We start from the raw sequence: 17,558 nt of genomic DNA, 5'->3' as shown, positions 1-17,558 counted from the left end.
TCCCACTATTGTGTGGGAGTCTAAGTCTCTGTGTAGGTCTCTAAGAACTTGCTTTATGAATCTGGGTGCTCCTGCATTGGGTGCATATATATTTAGGACAGTTAGCTCTTCTTGTTGCATTGATTCCTCTACCATTATATAATGCCCATCTTTGTCGTTTTTTTTTTTTTTTTTTTTAATCTTTGTTGGTTTAAAGTCTATTTTACCAGGGACTAGAATTGCAATCCCTGTTTTTTGTTGTTGTTGTTGTTTTGTTTGTTTGTTTGCTTTCCATTTTCTTGGTAAATATTCCTCCATCCCTTTATTTTGAGCCTATGTGTGTCTTTGCACGTGCGATGAGTCTCCTGAATATAGCACACCAATGGGTCTTGACTCTTTATCCAATTTACCAGTTTTTCTTTTAACTGGGGCATTTAGCCCATTTACATTTAAGGTTAATATTGTTATGCGTGAATTTGATTCTGTCATTATGATGCTAGCTGGTTATTTTGCCCGTTAGTTGATGCAGTTTCTTCATAGTGTTGATTGTCTTTACAATCTGGTACCGGTTTTTCCTTTCCATATTTAGTGCTTCCTTCAGGAACTCTTGTAAGGCAGGCCTGGTGGTGGCAAAATTTCTCAGCATTTGGTTGTCTGTGAAGGATTTTATTTCTCCTTCGCTTATGATGCTTAGTTTGGCTGGATATGAAATTCTGGGTTGAAAATTCTTTTCTTTAAGAATGTTGAATATTGGCCCCCCACTCTATTCTGGCTTGTCAGGTTTCTGCAGAGAGATCTGCTGTTAGTCTGATGGGTTTCCTTTTGTGAGTAACCTGACATTTTTCTCTGTCTGCCCTTAACATTTTTTCCTTCATTTCAACCTTGGTGAATCTAATGATTATGTGTCTTGGGTTGCTCTTCTTAAGGAGTATCTTTGTGGTGTTCTCTGTATTTCCTGAATTTGAATGTTTGCCTGCCTTGCTAGGTTGGGAAAGTTCTGGATAACATCCTGAAGAGTGTTTTCCAACTTGGCTCCATTCTCCCTGTCACTTTCAGGTACAACAATCAAACATAGGTTTGATCTTTTCACATAGTCCTATATTTCTTAGAGGATTTGTTTGTTCCTTTGCATTCTTTTTTCTCTAATCTTGTCTTCACACTTTATTTCATTAAGTTGATCTTCAATCTGTGATATCCTTTCTACTACTTCATCAATTTGGCTATTGATACTTGTGTATACTTCACGAAGTTCTCATGCTGTGTTTTTCAGCTCCGTCAGGTCATTTATGTTCTTCTCTAAACTGGTTATTCTAGTTAACAATTCCTCTAACCTTTTTTCAAGGTTCTTGGCTTCCCTTGCATTGGATTAGAACATGCTCCTTTAGCTCAGAAGAATTTGTTATTACCCATCATCTGAAGCCTACTTCTGTCAATTCATCAATCTTATTCTCCATCCAGTTTTGTTACCCTGCTGGGAAGGAGTTGTGATCCTTTGGAGGAGAAGAGGCATTCTGGTTTTTGGAATTTTCAGCCTTTTTACACTGTTTTTTTCTCATCTTCATGGATTTATCTAACCTGTGGTCTTTGATGTTGGTGACCTTCAGATAGGGTTTCTGTGTGGACATCCTTTTTGTTGATGTTGATGCTATTCCTTTCTGTTTGTTAGTTTTCCTTCTAAAAGTCAGGTTCCTCTGCTGCAGGTCTGCTGGAGTTTGCTGGATGTCCACTTCAGACCCTGTTTGCCTGGGTATCACCAGTGGAGACTGCAGAACAGCAAAGATTGCTGCCTGTTCCTTCCTCTGGAAGCTTTGTTCCAGAGGGGTACCTGCCAGATACCAGCTGGAGCTCTCCTGTATGAGGTGTCTGTTGACCCCTCCTGGGAGATGTCTCCCAGTCAGGAGGCATGGGGGTCAGGGACCCATTTGAGAAGGCAGTCTGTCCCTTCACAGGGCTCAAGTGCTGTGCTGGGAGTTCCACTGCTCTCTTCAGAGCTGGCAGGCAGGAATGTTTACATCAGCTGAATCTGTGCCCACAGCCGCCCCTTCCCCCACGTGCTCTGTCCCAGGGAGATGGGAGTTTTATCTATAAGCCTCTGACTGGGACTGCTGCCTTTCTTTCAGAGATGCCCTGCCCAGACAGGAGGAATCTAGAGAAAAAGGGAGTGGTGGGAGTATAAATTAGTTCAACCATTGTGGAAGACAATGTGGCAATTCCTCAAGGATTTAGAACCTTCTTGCCATTTCACCCAGCAATCCCATTACTGGGTATATACCTAAAGGATTATAAATTATTCTACCAAAAAGACACATGCACACATATGTTTATTGCAGCACTGTTCACAATAGTAAAGACTTAGAACCAATCCAAATGCCCATCAATGATAGACTGGATAAAGAAAATGTGGTACATATACACCATGGAACACTATGCAGCCACAAAAAGGAATGAGTTCATGTCCTCTGCAGGGACATGGATGAAGCCGGAAACCATCATCCTCAGCAAACTAACACAAGAACAGAAAAACAAGCACTGCATGTTCTCACTCATCAGTGGGAGTTGAACAAGGAGAACACATGGACACAGGGAAGGGAACATCACTCACTGGGGTCTGTTGTGGGGTCGGGGGCTAGGGGAAGGATAGCATTAGGAGAAATACCTAATGCAGATGACAGGTTGATGGGTGCAGCAAATCACCATGGCACATGTATACCTGTGTAACAAAGCTGCACATTTTGCACGTGTATCCCAGAACTTAAACTATAATTTAAAAAAAGAAAAAATTGTTAAAATGGTAAATTTTATGTTATGTATATTTTACCACAATAAAAAAATTTGTTAATGCCATTTCTCTATTCCACCTTCATCTTCTCGGTTCTCATTTGCACACTTTGTGAGGGCTGGGGCCATGTGTTTCTTTCTCACCTCTGCATCTGTGGCCCCAGAGAAGAGGCTGACCCATTGCACACACTCAATTAATATTTTCTTAATTAAAGAATGAATAAAAACAAATGTGTATTACAGGAAGGAGACACAGTAGAAGAATTTGAGGTGGGTAAGTTCAGAGTAAGTGTTTTCCAGAACTCGAAGCTTAACAATATTGATCTAGGGAGCAAACAGATTGAGAATAAGAAGACTTTGCGCTATGGACTCTAACCCCATCTCTTCTTCTCTGGGCTAAGTTTACCCCTCAGACTGTCTTGAACTGGGGAGAACATATCTGATTATCTTTAAGTATGATTCACTCTTTGTAAAATCATGCTATTAGATCTGATTGATTAGTGAAAACCTTAATTATTCAAAATGAATTCACTTAAGCTGTCTAATTTCGTTAGCTAGAATTCTTTTAACTCCAAGTTCAAAAAAAAAAAATCAACATGACTTGAACAATAAGATTCAACAATATCCTCAGGCTGATGTCCAGCTCTTTCTATATATTCTTTATTTATATTCTGTGTAATATCAGCAGAGACACTAATTATTTCATGATAGATTCATCTGAAATGTGACAAAGAGTCTTCTCTTGGCCAAACTACTCAGGATTCTGGACCTTCTCCCAGCGCCCATCTGTGCACTTTCTTATAAAATCCAGCTTTAGCAAAGGGCCCTGCTAAGTAAGTTTAGCCAGAACTCTCCTTCTTCAATATCTGATTATCCTTGATGTCTGATTATGTTACACATCCTCCATCATCCCCCAGGTGATGTTTGACACCCTGGCCTGTCTTCAGCAAGAATCCTGTTAGGTTGGTTTAGCCAGAATCTTCCTTAGTAATTTTCCATCCACTGACCCTCACCCTGCTCCTTGGCTGTACATTTCTCCTTTCCATATTCAGAGTTGAGTCCAGCCGGGCGCGGTGGCTCACGCCTGTAATCCCCGCACTTTGGGAGGCCGAGGCGGCGGATCACGAGGTCAGGAGATCGAGACCATCCTGGCTAACACGCTGAAACCCCGTCTCTACTAAAACACAAAAAATTAGCCGGGCGCGGTGGCGGGCGCCTGTAGTCCCAGCTACTTGGGAGGCTGAGGCAGGAGAATGGCGCGGACCCGGGAGGCGGAGCTTGCAGTGAGCCGAGATCGCGCCACTGCACTCCAGCCTGGGCGACAGAGTGAAGGCTCCGCCTCAAAAAAAAAAAAAAAAAAAAAAAAAAAAAAAGAAAGAGTTGAGTCCAATCTCTCACCCTGACTGCAAGACCCCATTTTAATTGTCCCCACACCTAATGTAATGGTCTTGAAGTCTTCCTTACCATGCTTTAACAAGTATCATTGAATAATTTGTTTCTCAACAAATTTACTCATCCTTACAGAAGTGAAGCAACCTGAACCAAGAGTGTTACTGATTCACTGTTGGGGAGGGGAGTAATGATTCATGAATACACAGTCCTTTTCCCCAGTACCCCTTATCATAGGAGAGTATGACCATAGTGATTAGGCTGGAGATCAATCAGGAGTGGGTACACCAGAGGGGTATCTTGGAACCAGTTTATATCCTAATGAAAGAGCAGTGGCTTTCAAATATGGGTAATTTTGCCTCCCCAGGGGACACTTGGCAATATGTAGAGGATTTTTTTTTTTTGTCTCCACTGGGGTGGAGGTGGGGTGATAGTCCTCCTGGAATGCAGTGAGTAAAGGCCAGGATGTTACTAAACATCTTAGAATGCAGAAGACAGCCTTCTTACCTCACAAATAAATATCTAGTCCAAATGTCAAGAGTAACAAGGTTGAAAACCCCTGAGACACAACATTAGATCTATATATCTACAGTAAAAATTTCTGTCTAGAAGCTGAAAGAGAATAGGCACCATGATAAAATGAGCAAAAAGAATCTTGGAACTAGACCTCATAATTAACATTAGATCAACAGAAAGCCCTTCTTTCAAAAGCTGTTGGCTGAAAATGTAATACATTATTTGTTCAGAAGAAAATGTCAACCTGCTGATAAGGAATGAGGTTGACATGGTCTATTCCTTGTTAAAGTCCTAGAAGTTAAATCCCTGGGTGCCAGTATGGGCTCCTGCACTGACTAAGCAGTTGTGTTATTGTAAAGTCACTTAAAGACTGAAGGACCAATTTCCCTAGATGGATCACTGGTTTTCAAACACCTGTATCTGCCTCTGGAGGTGCCACAGGGATTTTCTGGTGAGGAGTAAAAATAATCCCCCTGCTCCCTTTTCACCCTCCTGCACCAAATCACCTATGCTTTATGTATTTGACATGAAATAGGTCAAAATATGAGCAGTATAATTCATATGTGCTAGATTATATATATATAGTGTTCCTTTGTTTCTAGAATTGATCTCATTGTCCTCTTAGGTGTTCTTTCCAGTGGAGAGGGTAAAATCTTAAACTCACTGATTAAAGTTATCTCAATATTTTCCTGTTTAAAACAGCCTTTTTCAGGTTACTAACACCAAAAATTTTTGACTTTCAGGGTTTTTTCTTTGTTCAATTTTCAGTAAACAGCAGAATACCTTCTTCAAATGATATAGAAGCCAAGTATAGATATGATAGAGTAAAAAGAGTAAATATCAGTCAGGCATGGTGGCTCATGCCTGTAAACCCAGCACTTTGGGAGGCTGAGGTAGGTGAATCACGAGGTCAGGAGTTCGAGACCAGCCTGGCCAACATGGTCAAACCCTGTGTCTACTAAAAATACAAAAAATTAGCTGGGCGTGGTGGTGCACACCTGTAATCCCAGCTACTCAGGAGGCTGAGGCAGGAGAATCACTTGAACCCAGGAGGCAGAGGTTGCTGTGACCAAGATCACGCCACTGTACTCCAGCCTGGGTGACAGAGTCAGACTCCATATGAAAAAAAAAAAAAAAGAATAAATATCTAGTCAAATAGTCAAATCAAACGATCCAACTTAGCTGTTTTCTCTCTTCTCCAAGATAGCATCTCGAGGGAGGAAAATTGCATGATCTACAGGGGAGAAGCCAGCTGGTCTATGTGCAGGTTTTCGTGCTGTCATCTGAAAACCACCTGGTTCCTTGTCTCTACTGGTCACTAGATGACTAACTATCATCAACAATGCTTGATGATTTGTGTTCTGTTCTCTTTGGCATTCCTGAGAGCAGGTGGTTCCCTGACCACCCCCCCGGCAACCCCAGCTCCACCTAAGCTCTGTTTGCTTTATTCACCTCATTTGTTAACAACCATTTAAAGATTTCCACTTTTCTTGGCCAAATTTGTGCCCAGTTTGCCCCTCTTTCTTTCCCCTTTGTTGTACCTATTCTCTTACGAATCATTCTAACCTCCTTCACTATCTGTTGTTTCAGCACAATTTTTCCTTTTATCGGGGTCCTGAGGCTAGCAGCTGTCAATTGGAACAGAAGGAATCCAAGCTAGGCCCAGGATGGGGGTCCACACAAATACTTTCTTTTATTTTATTTTAACTATATTCATTGGTAGGGGCTCTACAGGCTAATAGCTGCAGCTTGAACCAGTTGGAATCCAAGCTTTACCAGCATTAGGATTTACCCCAAAATTCTTGCATTACCCCATACTCACATTTTAGATATGACAGATAACAGTAACCAAAGATCGCATATTTTTCTTTTTCTTTTTCTTGTTACTCTGCATTTCATTATGCATCCAGTGAGAATACTTCCTTGGAGTTGGGTCCATCATTTTAAAATTCCATTGGTAGGGCCGGGCGCGGTGGCTCAAGCCTGTAATCCCAGCACTTTGGGAGGCCGAGGCGGGCGGATCACGAGGTCAGGAGATCGAGACCATCCTGGCTAATATGGTGAAACCCCGTCTCTACTAAAAATACAAAAAACTAGCCGGGCGTGGTGGCGGGCGCCTGTAGTCCCAGCTACTCGGAGGCTGAGGCAGGAGAATGGCCTGAACCTGGGAGGCGGAGCTTGCAGTGAGCCGAGATCGCGCCACTGCACTCCAGCCTGGGTGACACAGCGCGAGACTCCGTCTCAAAAAAAAAAAAAAAAAAAAAAAAAATAAAATAAAATAAAATTCCATTGGTAACTTTTACCTTCAGTAACTGATTATAGCACAGCTGTAGCTCCATATCATGGCTAACTCTGTAGCCATCCAGAAATGAAAAGTTCGTTAACATCCACCCTTTCATCCTTTTTCTTCCCAAACCACATGCTCCAGTGAGTCGGATTTAGTCCCATGAATCCCACTTCTGACACCCACTGTGATAATTTGGAGCCAACTACAAGTTTAGAGAGCACAATATCCACAAAATGGCCCTCACTTCTGACAGCAACTGCAAATTCTGGTAGGTTCCCAAAGCCACCTTCAGTTTTCATAATTTTCCATAAGGACTCACAGGATTTCACTGAAAGTTGTTATGCTGATTGTTATAGTTTATTATAGGGAAAGGATGCATATTCAAATCAGTCAAAGGAAGAAGTACAGGGCAGAGTTTGGGAGGGTGCCAAACCCAAACCTTCTGTTTCCCCTTTCCTGTTGAGTCAGCACATGTACTCTCCCAGCATCAATGTGTGGCAATATGCACAGAGTATTGCCAGTCAGAGGAGCTCACCTGAGCTTCAGTATCCAGAGTTTATATTGGGGTTTCATTATGTACACATGATTGACAGACTGCCAACATGATTGAATTCAGTCTCTAAGTTGACTAAAACCACGTGACCCACAGCTCACACTCTGAATCACATGATTGATCTTTCTAGCATGACAAGCCTCCACCCTAAATCACATATTTGGTCTTTCTTGTGTAGCTAGCCTTACCCTAAGCTCTGGTGTGGCCAGCTGCCACCCTAAACAAGGACACTCCCATTGGGTATTATATAGATCAACTCTCAGAAGCTGAGGGCAAAGGCTAGTCCTTCCTCTGGGTGAGGCCAAATTTTTTACTACACAGACCTGTACCTCACACCATATATAAACATTGACTCAAAATAGGCCGAAGACCTAAATTTAAGAGCTAAAAGTATAAAATTCAGAATAAAACATAGATGTAAATTTTCATGACCTCCCAGTAGGCAGAGGTTTCTTAGATACATCACCAAAAGTACAAGTGACAAAGGCAAAAATAGATAAATGGGACTTGACCAAAATGTAAAATGTTTGTGTCTTAAAGGACACTATCAAGAAAATGAAAAAAAACCTACAAAATGGGAGACAGTATTTGTACTATTTTTTAATATTTATAATGAATTTTTAAAATTTCATCTTTATTGGTTTAACTGTAAAATTAATATTGCTCATTCTAAAATACCACATTTTAGTAGTTTATAACCCACCAAAAGGGAATCCAGTAGTAACTTCCTACAAGAAAGCTACTCTTAACAATTTGGAGCAATATTCAGAGAAATAACATTTTTACAAAAAATTTAAACTTTAAACACTGCTTTACAATTTATTTTTTTCCTTTAATGTATATCAAGGCCACATTCTGTGTCAGTAATTAAATTGCTATTTAGTATTATACTGTATGAATTTACAACAATTTACTGCTTTTCTATGAATTCACACTGGGGTTGTTTCCATTTTTTCTTTATTAAAAACAGTGCATCAGTGAGCATCCTTCATATGCAATTTTGATTAAAGTTACATATGAATAAAAGTCAGAGCTAACTGTATAGGTGTCTTTTCAAGTATTTCTGTGGATATTTGCTGTTTTGACCTGCCCGGTTAACTCTCTCATCTTCCTACAACACATCCCGTTTTCCTTTGGAGAAATGCCTCCCCTATTCCATGCAGTTCTTAATGGTGCTACAAATCAGAGTACTCTGCTACTCTGGCCATAGTAACTAGTGCAATAGGAGAGCCTGTGACCCAGCTGAGTAATCAGATCCCTTCTCTGGGATTTAACATAGGAATCCTAGGAAAGAAAATCTCTTTCTTTACTTGGAGATGGTTCCTGGAAACATAGGAACCCAGAGCTCTGTAGCCAGACTATCCCTTCCTTATTGCCTGCAGGGATCCCACTGAGAGTCAGAAAAATAAATTACATAAGAATGAGACTATTGCACAGAGGAAAACAGATATGATAAAGAATGAGCTAATGACATTCATGTTACTGAATCCAGTCCTATCCAAAGCAGTATCCACCCCTAGACTTCCCAGTTACTATATTTAACAAATTCTCTTTTCTGGAGTTGAGTTTCTGTCTTTCGTACAATAGTCCCCCCTTATCTGTGTGGTTTTGCTTTCCATGGTTTCAGTTACCCACATTCAATAGTGGTCTGAAAACAGATGAGTACACTGCTATAAGATATTTTGAGAGAGAGAGAGAAAGCACATTCAGATAACTTTTATTACAGTATATTGTTTTAATTGTTCCATTTTATTACTAGTTATTGTTGTTAACTTCTTACTGTGCCTAATTTATAAATTAAACTTTATCAGAGACACATATGTATAGGAAAAAACAGTATATATTAAATTGGATACTACCTTTGGTTACAGGCATCCATTGGGAGTCTTGGAATGTATTCTCTGTGAATAAGGGGGGGCCACTGCAATGGAAAGCCTCACTAGTCATTACATTATTCAGCATCTTTTTACATCTGATGTCAGACTAGAAGTCTGGATGTGGCAGATTTCTAGTTGGTGCTAAAAGAGAAAAGCCCCAGCTACTCATACACATGCAGTCAGCACAAACCACACAATCCCTAAGCACCTAGTGGCTGTTCGGTTGTACTGGCTCCCTGGTTTCCTAGCAACCAAGCTCCTTTCTTCCTCACACACTCGCACCTTTTGTGACATTACCTTCTCAAGGCTGCCCTTAATGTGAATGTTTGGGAGGTAGAAAAGGAAAAGGCAAGGAGATACACACAATATAATTTGCTCCAGGACTGCAGACTTGAGACCATATGCTAAAGGTGGCCTAGCTTACAGATTCAGAAAATTCACTGGCAGACTGAAAATAGCAAGAAGCTGGGCACAGTAGTTTGGATCTGTAATCCCAGCTACTCATAGGCCAAGGTGGGAGGATTGCTTGAGGTTAAAAGTGTAAGACCAGCCTAAGAAATGTAGCAAGACCCTGACTCTAAAATTTTTTTTTAAAATGTTTTAAAGAAAAAAAAAAAAAATGCTGGTCATGGTGGTGTGTACCTGTAGTCCCAGCTACTTAGGAGGTTGAGGTGGGAGGATCACTTTAGCCCAGGAGTTCCACGGTGCAGTAAGCCATGATTGCACTATTGCACTCCAGCCTGGGTGATAGACAGAGATCCTGTCTCTAAATAAATAATCAGTTAAGTAAAGCAAGAGATTTTGCTTTGGTGATAACATTCTTGCTTGCTTATACCTAATTATTTCTGTAAAAAAAAAAAAAAAGTATCTGTATTATTCGGTTTTGGCTACCACAACAAAATATTATAGATTAAGCAGTCTAAACCACAGAAATTTATTTATGTACCGTTCTAGAGACTAAAAGTCCAAGATCAAGGTTCTGGTCAATTTGATTTCTGGTGAGGTCTTTCTTCCTGGCTTGCAGATGACCACCTTCTCACTAGGCCCTCATATCACCTTTCTCCCATGTGTGCAGGGAACAGAGGGTGCACAGTCAAAGGATCTTTCCTCCCCTTCTTACAAAGTCACTAATCCCACCATGAGGGCCCCACCCTCATGACTTTATGTAACCCTAATTACCTCCCAAAGTCCCCATCTCTAAATAATATCACATTGGGCATTAGGGCTTTAGCATATAAATTTGGAGTGGGGATTCAGTCCACATTCAGTCCACAACAATACCTGAATATTAATAAAAGAGTTTTTATATTTGCAATTCACATGATATTCACAACAGTGATAAGATAAGACAGGTTATACTGATAAAATTTTACATAATCGAAAAGTTAAGGGACACAGTCAGAAGACCGGAACAGCATTCCTTCCATCTGTGGACTAATTTATATTGTCTTCTGATCCCAGAGGCTTTCGATAATTTTCTCAGTCACAAGCAATGTCATATTAGGCACAGCACCGCCAGAACTATGGTTTATTTGCTACTTTTATTTTTGGCAGCACACAAGGCCCTTTCCCTCAGTATTAGTTTCAATACCGCATTATATAGAAATCAGTTAATAAACAGCTGTTGTCATGAGGACAGCTACACAGGGTGCATGACTTTACAAGAGGAGAGCAATAGACTGAAATGTTAAAACTAATTTTCTTTTCATTTAGTGGCACTGGATGCACTGGCAGCTCTGTCCATCCAGAGGCTCTCCAGAGTCTGCATGGCCCTTGACCCCAGGCTCTCTCTCCTACCACATCAATCTATTTCCAAGAGTCTACTTCCAAATAGAACTGGAACCCACTGCATGTCATCTTCTCTGTCACCAACACCTGCGACAACATCTTAGTTGGTTTTTCTGTTTCTTCTCCTCCAGGGTTGCCAAATAAAATACTGGACACTCAGTTAAACTTTAATCAGAGATAAACAATAGATAGGGGTTTTTTTTAGTATAAACTGGGCACCATATATATATATATGGATGCAAATGTAGTCCCCATTCACTTCCTCCTAGCTTCCTCCCCTTTCTTACTGGACCCAATGGAGGCCCAGCAGGAAGCATTCACATAAATTATGAAAAATTATGTCACAGACCATAAACCTCACTATGGTGGAAGGAAACAGGTTATACACTGGCTTCAGTTGAGGCAAATCTAAAGGAAGATCTCTCATGAGACAGTCAATTCAGCTGTAATTCAAAGACTTTCTTCTAACACTAGGGGTTCTGCCTAAGGGAAGTCTCCTTGGAGTGGCCCCAATCCTGAAGCTGTGGATCTTATGGCTCATATGGTCTGCTTCCATCCATTCAGACCAGGCTGCTTGCATTCGTTTTTGAGATTATTTTTGTGTGTGTTTGTCTTTCGGGGAGTATGATCTTTTCCAGTTGGTGTTCTAAGTACTCCTCTCTATATAGCTTCCATTCTCCATGGTCACTCTATCCTCCATCCCCTCAGACAGCCTCATCTCTTCTCTCACACAGCTTACACCCATACCATCACTAGGTTTTAATCATCGTCCTCACCTCATGTCTCCTCTTTCTGTCTTTCCCTTTGATTTCCCCTCCCAAACTCTGTGGTCCTTTGCATTTCTGACCTTGGTTATTACCTGTCCCAGCCAAAGATTCTTTCTCCTAGCCCAGTGGTTCTCAACCCTGGCTGCACATTAGAAATCACTTGAGGATCTTTTGAAAAATCTAATGCCCAGGTGGCACCCAGACCCATTAAATTAGAATCTCTGAGGATGCAACCTGAGCATCACTATTTTTTAAAGCTCCCTAGGTGATTACAAGGTGCAGGCAAAGATGAGAACAATAGCTCCAGCCCCAGCACGGATATTTACAAAGCACCATTCGGGATTTTTGAACTATATAACTATATGTTAAAAGCATTCTCCACCTACTGACCTTCATTAGTCATAGAGGAGATTTTAGAATTGAATGAATGGGGGACCTCAGAGGCATCTAGCATTTGATAGAACAGGAGACCTGCAGGATGTTCACAGCAATTGGAAAAAAAAAAAAAGGATTCTGTCATCAAACAAGTTTGTGTAGTACTTCATTCTATATACACTTTCAGAGATTTGTAAGGCAAATTAACCTCAAGATTCTGATAAGTGCCGCAGAAAAAAAAGAGACAGCAGTAATTCATTTAACTTGAACTCTAGATTTCCCAAATTTATTTAAGGACACCTATTAACACCTTAGGGAACTCACTTTTAAAATTCTCTTAGTCCAACTTTTTCATCTGACCAAGGCAAGGAGGGGTTAAATGATTTAAACCCTTAATATTTACACAGATCACTTTGTGATAAATATATACATTATTAAGGATTGAATTTCATTTTCCTTTAAATATCTAGTACTTCCTCCCTCGCTGTGGTGCATTTCTGCATTCCTTCACGTGAGACATGATCATTAAAGTTCAAAGGTACTAAAGTGGCAGTATTAGTAACAACTGTTGGTTGAATATTAATCAGATATTGGGTGAAATACTTTAAATATTATAGTTTATTTATTAATTCAACAAATCTTGATTGAATGCCTTCCTCTCTAGAGTAGCATCTTATGCATATTTTACAGGAGTATATGCAACTGTGGAATAACAAGAACCATAATAATAATAATACCTAAATGTTCTATAGTATTTAGCATGAGTCAGACACATTTGCTTTACCTTTATTAACTCATTTATTTCTCACAATAACCTCTATGAGGTTGGTTGCATTATTTTCCTCATTTCACAGATGGGAAACTGAGCCACGGTAAGTTGCCTAAGGTCACAGCACAAGCTAGTCAGTGATGGAGCAGGCTTTCAAATCCAGGCAGTCTGTTTCCAGTGGACAGACTCTTAACCACTCCTCTACACCATATGCTTCATAGCATGTGGACAACTATTTAAATAGTGAGGTCATTTCTACCCACCAGTTTATTTAATGAGCTTGGGGTGGGGGTTCCATATTTCTCTCACAGTAAAAGTATCTTGCTGCATTGAGTGTAATCCCTTTGTTTAAAGCTCCTACTGTTTAAATGCTACAACACCTAATACTAGCTAGTTCACCTGCTGAAACAAAGATCTGTTCCAATGTTGTGGTAGGACTGACAGTGTGAGCTTCTAAAAGAAGTGTAGGCTTCCAGCAGGCTGGCCTCCAACATGGCAAACTCCTAAGGAACTATTCAAGGACAATTTTAACTACATTCAATTTTCACCTTAAATCCTCAATTACGATTTGAGATGTGCATGGTGCTGAGTACTTGCCAATGAGATATAAAGAAAAGTCTGCTGGGGGACTTCTGGGAAAGCCACGACTTTCCTCATAAAGGGAGACAAGAACAGCTTGAGCCAGACCTTTCCCTTTCTGCCTTGAATGCAGGTATGATGGATGGAGCATTGGAGCAACCACAAGGGAAAATAATACAGACATGAAGAAAACAATAAAGACACTGTCCCTGACATCATTGAGCAGTCAGCAACTGCCCACTACCAAACTTATTGTCATGTGAAAAATAAAAATCTCCAATTCTTAAGTTTTGAGGGTCATGTTTTTTGTTTTTTTGTTTTTCAGATGGTGTCTCACTCTGTCACCCTGGTTGGAGTGCAGTGGTGTGATCTTGGCTCACTGCAGCCTCAATCTCCTGGGCTTAGTGATTCTCCTGCCTCAGCCTCCCGAGTAGCTGGGACCACAGGCATGTGCCACCACACCCAGCTAATTTTTGTATTTTTTGTAGAGGCGGGATTTTCCCATGTTGCCCAGGCTGGTCTCAAACTCCTGGACTCAAGTAATCAGCCCACCTCGGACTTCCAAAGTGTTGGGATTATAGGCATGAGCCACCTCACCCAGCCCATGTTTTCTTTTATTTTAGCCAAAACATTCCTTTACTGATATACCTACTCCAATGGCACTTTCTATTCATCTGGACAAAAAGAAATTAATCATGTATAGCATATAGATCAGAGCATACAGCATATGAGATATAGATCTCTGTATCTAGCATTTATATATAGATAGATCTGTATTATATTTCCATTTACAAACTGAAGTTTGTTTCTCTGTATTCTCTACAATTCTTTTAAATTTTTAATTGAGGCCTTATTTTGCCAGGCAGTGGAAACTTAATTTTCTCAATCCGGGTGGATATCCTCCTGTGTCTAAGGGGCACTGGGAGAAGGTGGGCTTCACTGGGTCAAGATACTGGTGGAAGCAGGCATCTGGTCTCAGCCGTTATCCTCCCACACTAATATCTGTGGAGACATTTATTCTGTCTGGGCCCCTCATCTGTGACTAAGGAATCCTTTGAGCCCAGCCTGTTCAGTGACTTCCAGGAACTTCTTGGGTGCATAGGGAACCATCCCGTGCCATACAGGGCCAACCATTTCCCATGCCATACTGGGCCATGGAGAAAAGCAAGACAAGATAATGCTCCACCCCGGGAGCAACATGGAGCCAAGGTAACTCCCACCCTCCCCAGGGAAGCAATGACTGAATATGCAACCTCGGGAACCCATGCTTCTCCCATGGATCTTTGCAACCCTCAGGTCAGGGGATCCCCTTGTGAACCCACTCACCAGAGCCTTTAGTCTGACACATAGAATTATGTGGAGTCTCAGCAATGCAGCTGCTCAGGTCAGGGGCATGCATGGAGACCCGGGAGCCTTAGATACTTGCAATCTCTGGGCTTCCTGGCAAAAGCAGCCACAACTCTGGCAAAGCAGGAGGTTACACCTCTATAACCCTAGGAAAGAGGGGGCTGAGCAGCAACAGTCTGCAGGCCCCAGTTCTGCCACTCCTTGCAGGATAAGTCCCACTGGCTTGGAGTTCCAGCCAGCCACCACTAGTGATATTGCACCTCCCTAAGAAGGAGCTCCCAAGGGGAGGGGGTGGGCTGCCATCTTTGCTCAGGACTCAGCCATTCCAGCCTTCGGAGAGTCCAAGCTGTCCAGAGGCAGAAGGGATCCCCTAGCATAGGACAGCTGCTCTATGAAAACATAGCAAGACTGCTTTTTAAAGTGGTTCCCTGATCCTGTTCCTCCTCACTACATAAGATTTCCCAACTTGTGATCTCCAGCCACCCTCTCCAGTGTTCTCCAGCCAACAGAGTTTTGAAAACCCCTTGGGATGGAGCTCCCAGAAGCAGTGGAGCGAGCTGCCATCTTTGCTGTTTGGGTGACTTAGCCATTCCAGCCTTCAGGCTTTGGAGAGTCCAAGCCGACCAGTGGAGGAAATGGTACCCAGCACAGCACAGCGGCTCTGCAAAAACATGACCAGACTGCTTCTTTAAGTGATTCCTCCATCCCATCCCTTCTGACTTGACAGGGCCTCACGACAGGGGCCTCCAGGCACCCCAGCCAGTGTTCTCCAGCTGACAGAGGTTTCAAACCTCCCTGGGACAAAGCTGCCAGAGGGAGGGGTGGGCCACCATCTTTGCTGTTTGGGCAATTTAGCCATTCCAGCCTTTGGGCTTTGGAGTGTCTAAGGTCATTGAGGCCTGTAGCAGACTCCAAGAACAACACAGCTGCTCTGTGAAAATGTGGCCAGACTTCTTTTTTAAGCATATCCCCAACCCCATTTCTCCTTACTGGGTGAGACCTCCCAACTGAGTCTTCAGCTACCTCCTATAGGCGCGTTCAGGCTAGCAAAAGGTCTGTACCTCCTTAGGAGGGATTTCCCAGACGGGGGGATAGGCTGCCATCTTTGCTGTTTCATAGCCTTCACTGGTGATACCTCCAGGTACTGGAAATTCCAAGGGGACTAGAAACTGGAGAGGACTCCCAGCATACTACATACAGTAGCCCTACAGAAAAGTGTCCAGACTATTGTGTAGGTGCCTGTTCCCATATCTCCTCAATAGGTAGGTCCTCCAGGCCTGGGCCTCTAGCCACCCCCCACCAGAGCTATCAAGCTAGTAGCAACTCAGCAACTTCCCAGACAGAGTTTCCAGGGACAACTGAAAGCTTCTCCGACACTGCCTCCGTGGTGAGACTGTCCTTGCTACCCTTGGACTAACAAAGAAGCAAAGACCCTAAGTGCATTATCCACATGTCCAACAAGCTGCAGTCGACCCAAGGAAAGGAGGCCAGTCCATCTCCCCTAGGTCTCACACAACCCCACTGCTCATCACCAGACAAGGAACCCCTGGCTTGGGTCCATGGCACAGATCCTCCATCCTGGGCTGATTGCACTGAGCAATTGCTGGTCCACATCTCTCTGGGGTAGAGCCCCCAGGAGACAAGTAAGTGGTGGGGCAGCTAGCCAACTGATGTGGAGCACAGGTGGTTTAGTGCGAGAGTGTCTGTAGTGGAGCATGGCCAGGAACAGCCATCCCTCTAGGCTCAAATTGCTTCCATAAGAGACTTTAGCCCTAGGGGAACTATTTGACCTGAGCTCTGCAGAATGGTTTTGCACATCAGATGGGGCTAGTCTGACCTTTGCACTCCTTGGTCTATTGGTCACTCCCAGGGCCCCAGCCTGACCACATATGCTTACAGGAAAGTCTCGGGTGCCCTGGGGGCCCACAACATAGCTTCTATGCTGGCAGACCATGGAGACCTTGCTGGAGAGCTCCAGCAAGGTGGCCCCTATGGCTGTGCACCAGTCCACATGTTCCCTCCCCATACTGGAACTTCCCCTGAGCCCATGGCTACTCCCCAGACCACTTTGTTCATGCATGTCTGCATGGCCAGGTTTTGCTTTACTTGCCCAACCAGCATACAGGTGTGCAGCGTCCCCAAACCCTCCACTGACCACCATTGTAGACAGAGCCTTGGTGGGCACCAAGCCAGCAAACCCCACCACTGCCAGTATCCTGCCCTCGTGCTAACACTGTGCAGAGAACAGGGGATTCTCCCACCCCCTGAGCTATTACTCCTGTTTGCAGGGCAGAGAAGGCACCCAGACCTGTGCCAGCCAGCACCTTGCCCCAAGCCAGCACCACCTCCAGTGCAACAGCACACACGGTCACCAGCTGCCTTGCCTCCTCCACTGTGGTAAATTCCCTCAGGGAGACAGGCACCCTCACATCTGCTGGCACTCTGTTAAAGCTGCTGCACCTCAGCCCAACCCCAAGCACAGTGGACTCCAAACCCTGAGGAGCCAGAGAACAAAGTTGGGACCCAATACGAGTCCCTCAGAGTTAGAACTCAC

General features: G+C 42.8%; 1 protein-coding gene across 3 annotated transcripts in view; it reads right to left on the bottom strand.

Annotated features, from left to right (window-relative positions):
* LOC108584704 (endogenous retrovirus group PABLB member 1 Env polyprotein) overlaps positions 1 to 9,931 on the bottom strand; it is a 44,972-nt gene extending 35,041 nt beyond the window's left edge. For 2 of the 3 annotated variants that reach the window (XM_017955933.3, XM_017955934.3), the window contains exon 1: positions 9,362 to 9,931. The gene's annotated coding sequence lies outside the window, so the exon portion shown is untranslated. Of the gene's footprint in view, positions 1 to 6,484; positions 6,617 to 9,361 lie in introns of those variants that run through there. The other variant, XM_031663770.1, reaches the window with a different exon arrangement.
* Between the last annotated feature and the right edge of the window lie 7,627 nt (positions 9,932 to 17,558).

This window comes from Papio anubis, chromosome 2 (genome assembly GCF_008728515.1).
Source record: "Papio anubis isolate 15944 chromosome 2, Panubis1.0, whole genome shotgun sequence".
Classification (NCBI taxonomy): domain Eukaryota; kingdom Metazoa; phylum Chordata; class Mammalia; order Primates; family Cercopithecidae; genus Papio; species Papio anubis.
This window is presented reverse-complemented; position numbering and strand designations above follow the sequence as displayed.